Raw genomic sequence first — 8,394 nt, forward strand, 5'->3', positions numbered from 1 at the left:
ACTATACAGGTACTTAATTATAGATCCGGCATCAACACCAGGGAACCATGACTTGCATAGGGTTCCAGGGTCATAAAACAAAAATATAAAATACTGACTGTGGGATTTCTGGCGGCTTAAACGTATGAAGCTGTTTCATATCCTAACAGAGGAGGCTTAACTGCGAACTGCTCGAGTTTTGGAATTTGTGAATTGTATTGTCACGCTGCACACAGGAAGATTCAACAAAACTTGAAATTCTATTAATCAAACTGAAAAAAGCGCCAAAAGCAGTAGAAATTGCACATTCTTGTACAATTTTAAATAACACGGCCGTAATTTCATTACGCAAGGACCAGGCCGACAGAGCCCCGAGGGTTTAGCCCTTCAACTTTAAATACACTCTAGGGTACGGAGGAATCCTTGTCCAGCTAATTAAACCCCCGATTCGTGAGCAGCTTACAGGTAACCATTGTGATAAGAGGCAAAAGTCCAAGCGTACTTAATTGGACACCGGCAAAGTCTCAAGGAAAGTTAATTGGAACTATCCAAAGGCAATGGCTGCTCACATGGGAATGAGAGAAGACTCAACTATAACACATCAACACCAGAAACGCAACAATACATTATAAATATATAATTATCATTACTAAATCTCAGGGAACACGCACACATACCAAAAACAGTAAGGAAGGCTGAGAACTCCAGAATACTCCATCACACATACTCCATCACACACACACACACACACACACCAAAAACAGTAAGGGTCGAGAACTTCATCGGCGACTCGGGTTTGTGACAGAACCCGCCCCCCTGTGACCGGCACCTGACGGCCCACTGCGATCCAGAATGTACAATGGAATTCTGAAGTAAACCCAAGATCCGAAATATTCCCGGTTCCTCCGGACCCTATCCGTCACAAACTATAAAGTATTGTAGGTGTCCCTTTAATTTCGTGAGTTAAACAGTCTATGGATTGTGTAAACGGTCTCACCGTCTGAACTCCTAGGTGGAGTGTGTGGCTTGGGATTCCGGGTCAAATTAATTGCTTCAATTTGAATGCAAGAAAGGTGGGATGAAATCTCATAGAACGGGGAAGCTGTCATCCGTATGCTAACGGGTTAATTTTCCTAATGTGTTTGAGGAGACTGATAAAGCGAGTTGTTAGTTTACGTGATTCTAGTTTGAGTGGAAGATAATTATTTCAAAGCCAGTTCCACTGAGCAGAGCTGGGAGGTGAATCGAGCACCTCTGTCTGATACACTATCAGTGGGAAACCGTGTAGACGGAAACCCTGGCGCATGAGTTGTTCTGCGGTTTGTCCGGCTGATGGGAAATTCTTTAGAGCAATGAATCAGCAAGCCCTGGAAAACCTATGGAGCACAAGTGAAATAGTGGAAAGGGAAGTGACGGAGTCAGACTGGTAATAAAATCTTCAGAAAGGATAGACCGGAGAGTGAAGGACAGGGTAGAGGAATGGGGGCTGCTCCGCACGACATTCCTGCGACCAGCAATATCAACCGACGTTGACTGGATGAGCGATAGCCCGGGTTGCCAAGGGGATAAGAGTGATGATCATTTACATCAGAGTGAGAACAAAGGTGAGCAAGGAAAAGGGTCAGTTTATGATGGTGAGAATCCCTGTCCGCCACGGAATTTACCCAGTGAACTGGACACAAGGATGTCATCCGCTCCATATTCTTTTCGCGGACAATTATAGGATTCATCTCGAAAACATGGCTCCCTGTCTCTGCATAGCCTTTAAAGTCTCCTGGTGAACCTGACTCCTTTACAGTATCGGGCTAGCGCCCTCCAATTCACAAGCAGTTATACTTTGTAAAACACATCGGGACGTTCAACTCACCGCCAACGCCCCTCCCGCATTCATCAGGCCTAGAAAGCAACAGATTTTGAAAGGTCCTCAAAGATAAATCCCCGTGAAATACAGAATATTAGATAGAACATTGGCGCTGATACACGGTTTCGATTTGAAACGCCGACAATTACTTTAACCTACAGATCATGCTCAATGTGAGTCCTCCTTGAGGTTGTATGCTGCCATGGAAATCTTGACCTTGACCGAGGTATTGCGTCGGATAACAGGCATAGTACCTCAGGAAATACTAGGAAGTTACCGGACTGTAACTTCCAGGGATTCCTGAGAAACGGAGTTCACTTAGTGCAGAGTCAGTCCAGGACTGTTCATACAAACGGAACAAGAAGCATTTGAACGGGTGTAAATCAGATGACGGACCGGAGAGCTGCTGAGTACATGGGAATGTGTGAAGTCAGTGGCAGCTGCTGGAAGAAATATCGTGTTCATTGGAAGGTGGAAGGTTTACGGTATCGTGGATAACATATGGGGAATTGGGCAACCGGTTGAGTTTGGTGGCGAGGTGTAGAGTCATTGGGAAAAGTCGGTATGAATGGGGTCAGTGGGATCTGTTGGGGCTGTGGTCCAGTGTGAAGGTATGGTTTCAATGGAACTATGGCGAATGTGCTGTGTTGGAGGAAGCTGTTGGAGAGGAGGATTCAGAACGGAACATTTTGTCGAAGGTTGGGTCAGTAGGAAATATAGTTGGAGGTGTGCTGGTGGAATATCGATCAATGGAGTGGCCGACGTGTAATTGCCCAATCAGGGGTTAATGTGGCGGCGTAACTGTTGGAATATTGGGGTCAGAGGGAAAATCTAATGGGGAGGAATAGAGCCATTGTCATACGTCGATCATGAAGAAGTGGGTTTTGAAGGTATTTTAAGGGAGGCGGTGTGATAATTGGGATTGTTTAAAGCTTTTGGAGTCCGGAAGTTCAATGGCAAGGACCCGTGGTAATGGAATGGACTCGGTTGCGTCTCACTGGGAAGAGATCTGGCAGTGACGTCTGGTCATTGGGAGTGGGTGGAGGGTGGGTGTGTTCAGTGTGAGAGCGTGGGTCAGTGATGGAGGCTTGTTGAAATTTCCGGATCAATGGGTTCCGGTAGGGTGCAAGGCGTTGAGGGATTGGAAGAGGCTTGTGGAGGAGATGTGGTGTCCGTATTGTTAGCTGATGCCGAGGTCTATGTGTCTAGTTGAAAACATAATTCGTCAGTGCAAGAATGTGGTGCAAGAGGCGTGGTTTCTTATCGGGATTCATTATAAAACACTGCTTAATCCTCAGTGTTCAATTTTAAATGCAATATTTCCTGTTACTCTATTACTCGTAATGCATCACTTGGTTATTCAACTCCAGACTTACTCAGCTCTATATTAATGTTAAGAACAACAATGTTCTGCTGCAACTGATCTCTGAGGAAATCGATTGTAACTCTTCCACCAGTCCAGGAAAAGGGAAACATAATAGTGTTCTGTTTTGTTTCTGTACAGAAACAGTTTCTATTATTCCAAGATATTTAATCTTTCTTTTTTCTCCGGACTAAGATTGTCAACTCCTTCTTCCCTGTTCTTTTGAACGTTTTGTGTCATTTTCACTAATTTCAAAGGACTGTGCCTCAGACAGCCGGGTTGTTGCAACGCGCCTCTAAACCCTGACAGAAGACTAGCGAGTGAATCTTCGATGGAGCAGAGTCAGAAACCAAAGAGTTGCCAGCCTGAGTCAGGACTTTGGGACTCCAGAAACAAATGGGACCTGCAGTTTACGATGAGTAGAAGGATGCTGAATAACTCCAGCAGGATGTGGGTACAAATGAATGATCAGAAACGTTTTGAATCGGTTTGATTGAAAAAGGGTGGTTATTTTCTGCAAAGTACTGGAGGAAATCAACAGATCAGGCCGCAAATGTGATGAAAAATAAATAGACAGCGTTTAGGCCGAGGGCGTTCAGCATGCCTAGACTGTGTAATCCTCTGCTTAGTTGCTGCGTGTGTGTGTGTGTTTGTATTTTCAGCAACTGCAGAATCTTCTGTGTTTCATATCAACATTTGTAATAGGTTTGTACTTTGGCATTAGATACACGAAGTGCCTGCTGATATGTGGTATATTGTTTATGGGAGCCGTCACGAAAAAAAGCACTTAAGTATTGTCATGGAATCGGTGATGCAGAAACTTTCAATGGCACCGTGATTACCCATAAGTCCGTACGTTAAAAAAATCGCATTCGGCGAAGGACCGATTGAATTCGCAGGCGTCAGCATTGTTCACGTCCCCGGATATCACGCATGCGCGCAGTGCACAAACGGAAGGATCAGCATAAGGTAAGAAAGTTCACCATGTGAAGTTTGCAACACCGATTTCGGGAAATTTCTCTGAGCTTCGGACACCGTGACCCGCAATCCTGGCACAGTCCTGCTCTCTTAAATGTCTCTCAGCCCTACGATCCGTACACGGGCCCTGGGGAGATTCCGACTGATGAGGGAATGGGAACCGATGGATCTCTCAGACAGAGCTGAGCTCCAGCTATCTAAATGCAAGAATTAGGAACTCGGAGAAAGGGAACACATTCTTTTACAGCAGCAGTTTAGAAAATCACCTTTGCTTTGTTTCCAATCATTAAAAAAAGAGAATTTGTGGAGAGAGCACAGTTTAAACGTTGGATGGAGATCTCGGGGGTGTTGTGTGCCTTATACGTACTGTGAGTTACTCATAACAAACCATATACTGGAAGAATTGACCTTTCATTTAACAGCAACAAAACTACGTTTTACATTGCCATGCTTATAGAGCAGTCTTCATTTCTGCGCATGCTCGGTACCATCGCGTTACGACACGTGATATCACCACGAGGGGTGAGTTTTTTTACGCAGAGTGGCGAGTGTGTGGAATGGGCTGCTGGTGACAGTGATGGAGGCGGATACAATAGGGTCTTTTGAGAGGCTCCTGGATAGATACTTGGCACGTAGAAAAATGGAGGGCTATGGGGAATACTAGGTAATTTCTAAAGTAAGTAATGTTCGGCACAGCATTGTAGCCGAAGGGCCTGTAATATGCTGTAGGTTTTCTGTTTTTTCTGTTTTTTTTTCCTATGTTGGAGATCCAAGAAACGCAAATGCTGGAGGAACTCAACAATAATATTTTTTTTCCATAGATGCTGCCAGGCCTGCTGAGTTCTTTCAGCATTTTGTGTCTGTTCCTTGTTCTACCACCTCTTGTTCTGGAATTTTCTACCAGTGAGAACATGCTTCAGCCCATTCTCTCTGGTTCCATAATGATATCAGACAACTTTGTCCTAGGCAACAAGTAGCTTTCACATCATAAATGTGGCAGACTCCAGTAAGACAGACGACTGCCCTTCCCTTCATGTTCATTGGGATTTCATTCACTGAGTTCACCACCATCAGTCACCTGAGGGAGGGTTCAGGGGGAATATTTATGTACAATACAGAAAGTGGAGTCACCTGTGTGTATTGTGATGATACAAAAGTTGCTGGAGAATTTGCAAGTGGGAAGAAGTCGAGCAATCTTTGGAAATGTGAATTATTAAATCATCATTTAGCAAACAAATCAGATATGGATAGTATGAAAAAGCTCTGACGAGAACATCGTTCATTACCTGCTACAGGCATGGTACATAGGCTGTGTGAGAGTGCAGATGAACTCGATCAATCCCAGAGGAGATCAAAGTTCTTACTGACAGTGATTCGCTAGCTGTTGAAAAGAATACCTCAAAATGTAGAATTCAGTGCACACCATTTTGTTGTCACTGGGTTCCTTCAGTGTCCCTGATGCCCTCACCTACAAGATGTGCATCCAGCTGCAGCTTGTAACCCTGCACGTTAAGGAGCTGGAACTTGAAACGGATGAATTCCAGATCATCTGGCAGTCGGATGGGGTGATGGATATGACATGAAGAGATGTGAGTTCCACCCAGGGTGCAGGACACAGGAAACTGGGTGAGAGTCAGGAAGGTGAATGAGGTTAAATAGCTATCACAGAGTACTGTTGTGGCCATCCCCCACAAGAATAGGTGGACCACTTTAGAAACTGTTGTGGGGGGGATTACCTGATGGGGGAAAGTCAAAGGGGGCGATAGGGGATTTGTTAGTTAGTGGAACAGAAGTAGAAGGGGACTAATATCCTAGTGGCAAGGCTTGCTGGTGCTCCCCTGTGGGGTGGGTGGTTAAACTAAAGTTGCAGGGAGGATTGGAGCCAGAATGACAGAACAGATAGTGGAGAGGGTGAATTGAATTGACTTTATTATGTACATCCTTCATACTCTTTAAAGAGTAGAGATCTTTAAGTTATGTCTCCGTCTAAGTGTGCAATTTCTAGCAATTTGTAATAATTAATATGTACAACAGGGCATTTAAGATAACAGAAATACATTTGTATCAGCATGAATGAATCAGTCTGATGGCCTGGTGGAAGAGGCTGTCCCGGATCCTGGTGTCCTGGTTTTTATGCTGCGGTACCATTTCCCGGATGGTAGCTGCTGCAACAGTCTGTGGTTGGGGTGACTGAGCTCCCCAATGATCCGGCAGGTCCTTTTTACACAATAATGTAAATATCCTGGATAGTGGGAAGATAACATATACAGATGGGCTGGACAGTCCACACCACTCTCTGCAGAGTCCTGCAACTTGGGAAATACAGTTCCCATACCAGGCAGTGATGCAGCCAGTCAGGATGTTCTCAAGTTGCCCCTGTAGAAAGTTCTTCGGATTTGGGGAACCATTCCAAACTTCTTCAACAGTCTGAGGTGAAAGTGGTGCTGTTGTGCCTTTTTCACTAGACATGTACCTGTGAGATCCTCGGTAATGTGTATGCTGAGGAGCTTAAAGCTGTTCACCCTCTGAACAGCAGATCCATTGATGTCAGAAAGGTTTATCCTGTATCCATTCTTTCTGTCGTCCACAACCTGCTCCTTTGGTTTTGTGACAATGAGGGAGAGGTTGTTTTCTAGACACCAGAGAGATGTTTTTCAGACTGCAAACAGAGTCAGCAATTAAAAGGTTGGGCATGGTGATATGAATGTGCTAAGCTGTGCATATCACAATGCAAGAAACATCGTAGGAAAGTCAGATTAACCCAGGACATGGAATTATGATGTTATAGCCAGTACAGAGAGTAGGTTACACCCAACAATCTGAGGGATTTAGAGGAACAAATTTGCAGAGAGATCACAGACTATACCAAGAAACATGAAACTATGTCAAGAAACAAAGGTTGAGATTGTAAGCGATTTTAACTTTCCATATATTGACTGGGTAAAAGGCAGTAAAAGGACTAAATGGGGTAGAGTTTGTCAAATGTGCCCTTAATCAGTACATAGAATTCCTGATGTAGAAGTGTGTAATAAGCTGTTGGGAAACGATCCAGGGCTAGTGACTGAAATTAGTGTATGGGAACACTTTGTATCCAGAGGTCATAATGCTATCTAGATTCCAAGTAAATATTGAAAAAGAGAGGTCTGGATCACAGGTTGCGATTCTAAGTTGGAGAAAGGTCAATTTTGATGGTATCAGAAAGGAATTGACAAGTGTGGTTTCGGACAGAATGTTTTTTGGCAAAGGAGTACTTAGTCAGTGGGACACCTTCAGAAGTGAAATTTTAAGGGTGTGGTGTTTGTATGTGTCTGTCAGAATAAAAGTAGAGATGCAAATGGTGCAGGAAACCTTGGTTGTCAAGAGGAATCGAGGCCCCATATATTTTGTTCCTCTAAATGCCTCTGGCTGTTGGGTGCAACCAAGATGCATTAATGGCTACAATATCATCATTCAATGCCCTGAGCATATCTGACCTTTTCTTTAGTTGTCATCTGTTGGCTTCTAAAAGCTTGCCAATAGTTTTTGCTCTTTTGTTTGCCCTCTCTTTGGCCTTTATGTTGGGTTTGGCTTCTCATTTTGCCATAGTTGTGTCCTCCTGCCTTTCCAATGCTTCCTGTACTTGGGGATGTATCCATCACTCAGATCCCAAATTGCTCCAGAAACTTCAGCCATTGCTGCTCCGTTGTCACTGCTCTATTTAGTTTCCCTTCCAATCAAGTCTGGCCAGCTTCTCTGTCATTGAAACATGGAGAAGTTCAGGACAGAAACATGCCATTTGGCCCATCTTCTCAATGCTGGAAAAGCATTCAAGCTGTGGAATGCAATGACCTGCACCGGGACCTTAGCACCTACCATCCAGATACCCATCCAAACTTCTCTTAAATGGTAAAATCGAGCTATCATACACCACTTGTGCTGGCATCTCATTCCACACTCTCATGGCCAATAATTTGTTCCCCATAAATTTTCACTTCCCCACTTACCCATCACCGCTGGTTGTTGTCACACTTAAAATCAGTTGAAAAAGCCTGCTTGCATTTACCCATTCTATACCCTTGTATTTTGTCTACACAGAAACATAGAAAACCTACAGCACAATACAGACCTTTTGGCTCAGACATATCCTTAGCTTAGATCTACCTAGGCTTACCCCTAGCCCTCTAACTTTCTAAACTCCATGTATCCATCCAGGAGTCTTTTAAGGACCCTTTCA

This window comes from Hypanus sabinus, unplaced genomic scaffold, assembly GCF_030144855.1.
Source record: "Hypanus sabinus isolate sHypSab1 unplaced genomic scaffold, sHypSab1.hap1 scaffold_1273, whole genome shotgun sequence".
Lineage (NCBI taxonomy): Eukaryota > Metazoa > Chordata > Chondrichthyes > Myliobatiformes > Dasyatidae > Hypanus > Hypanus sabinus.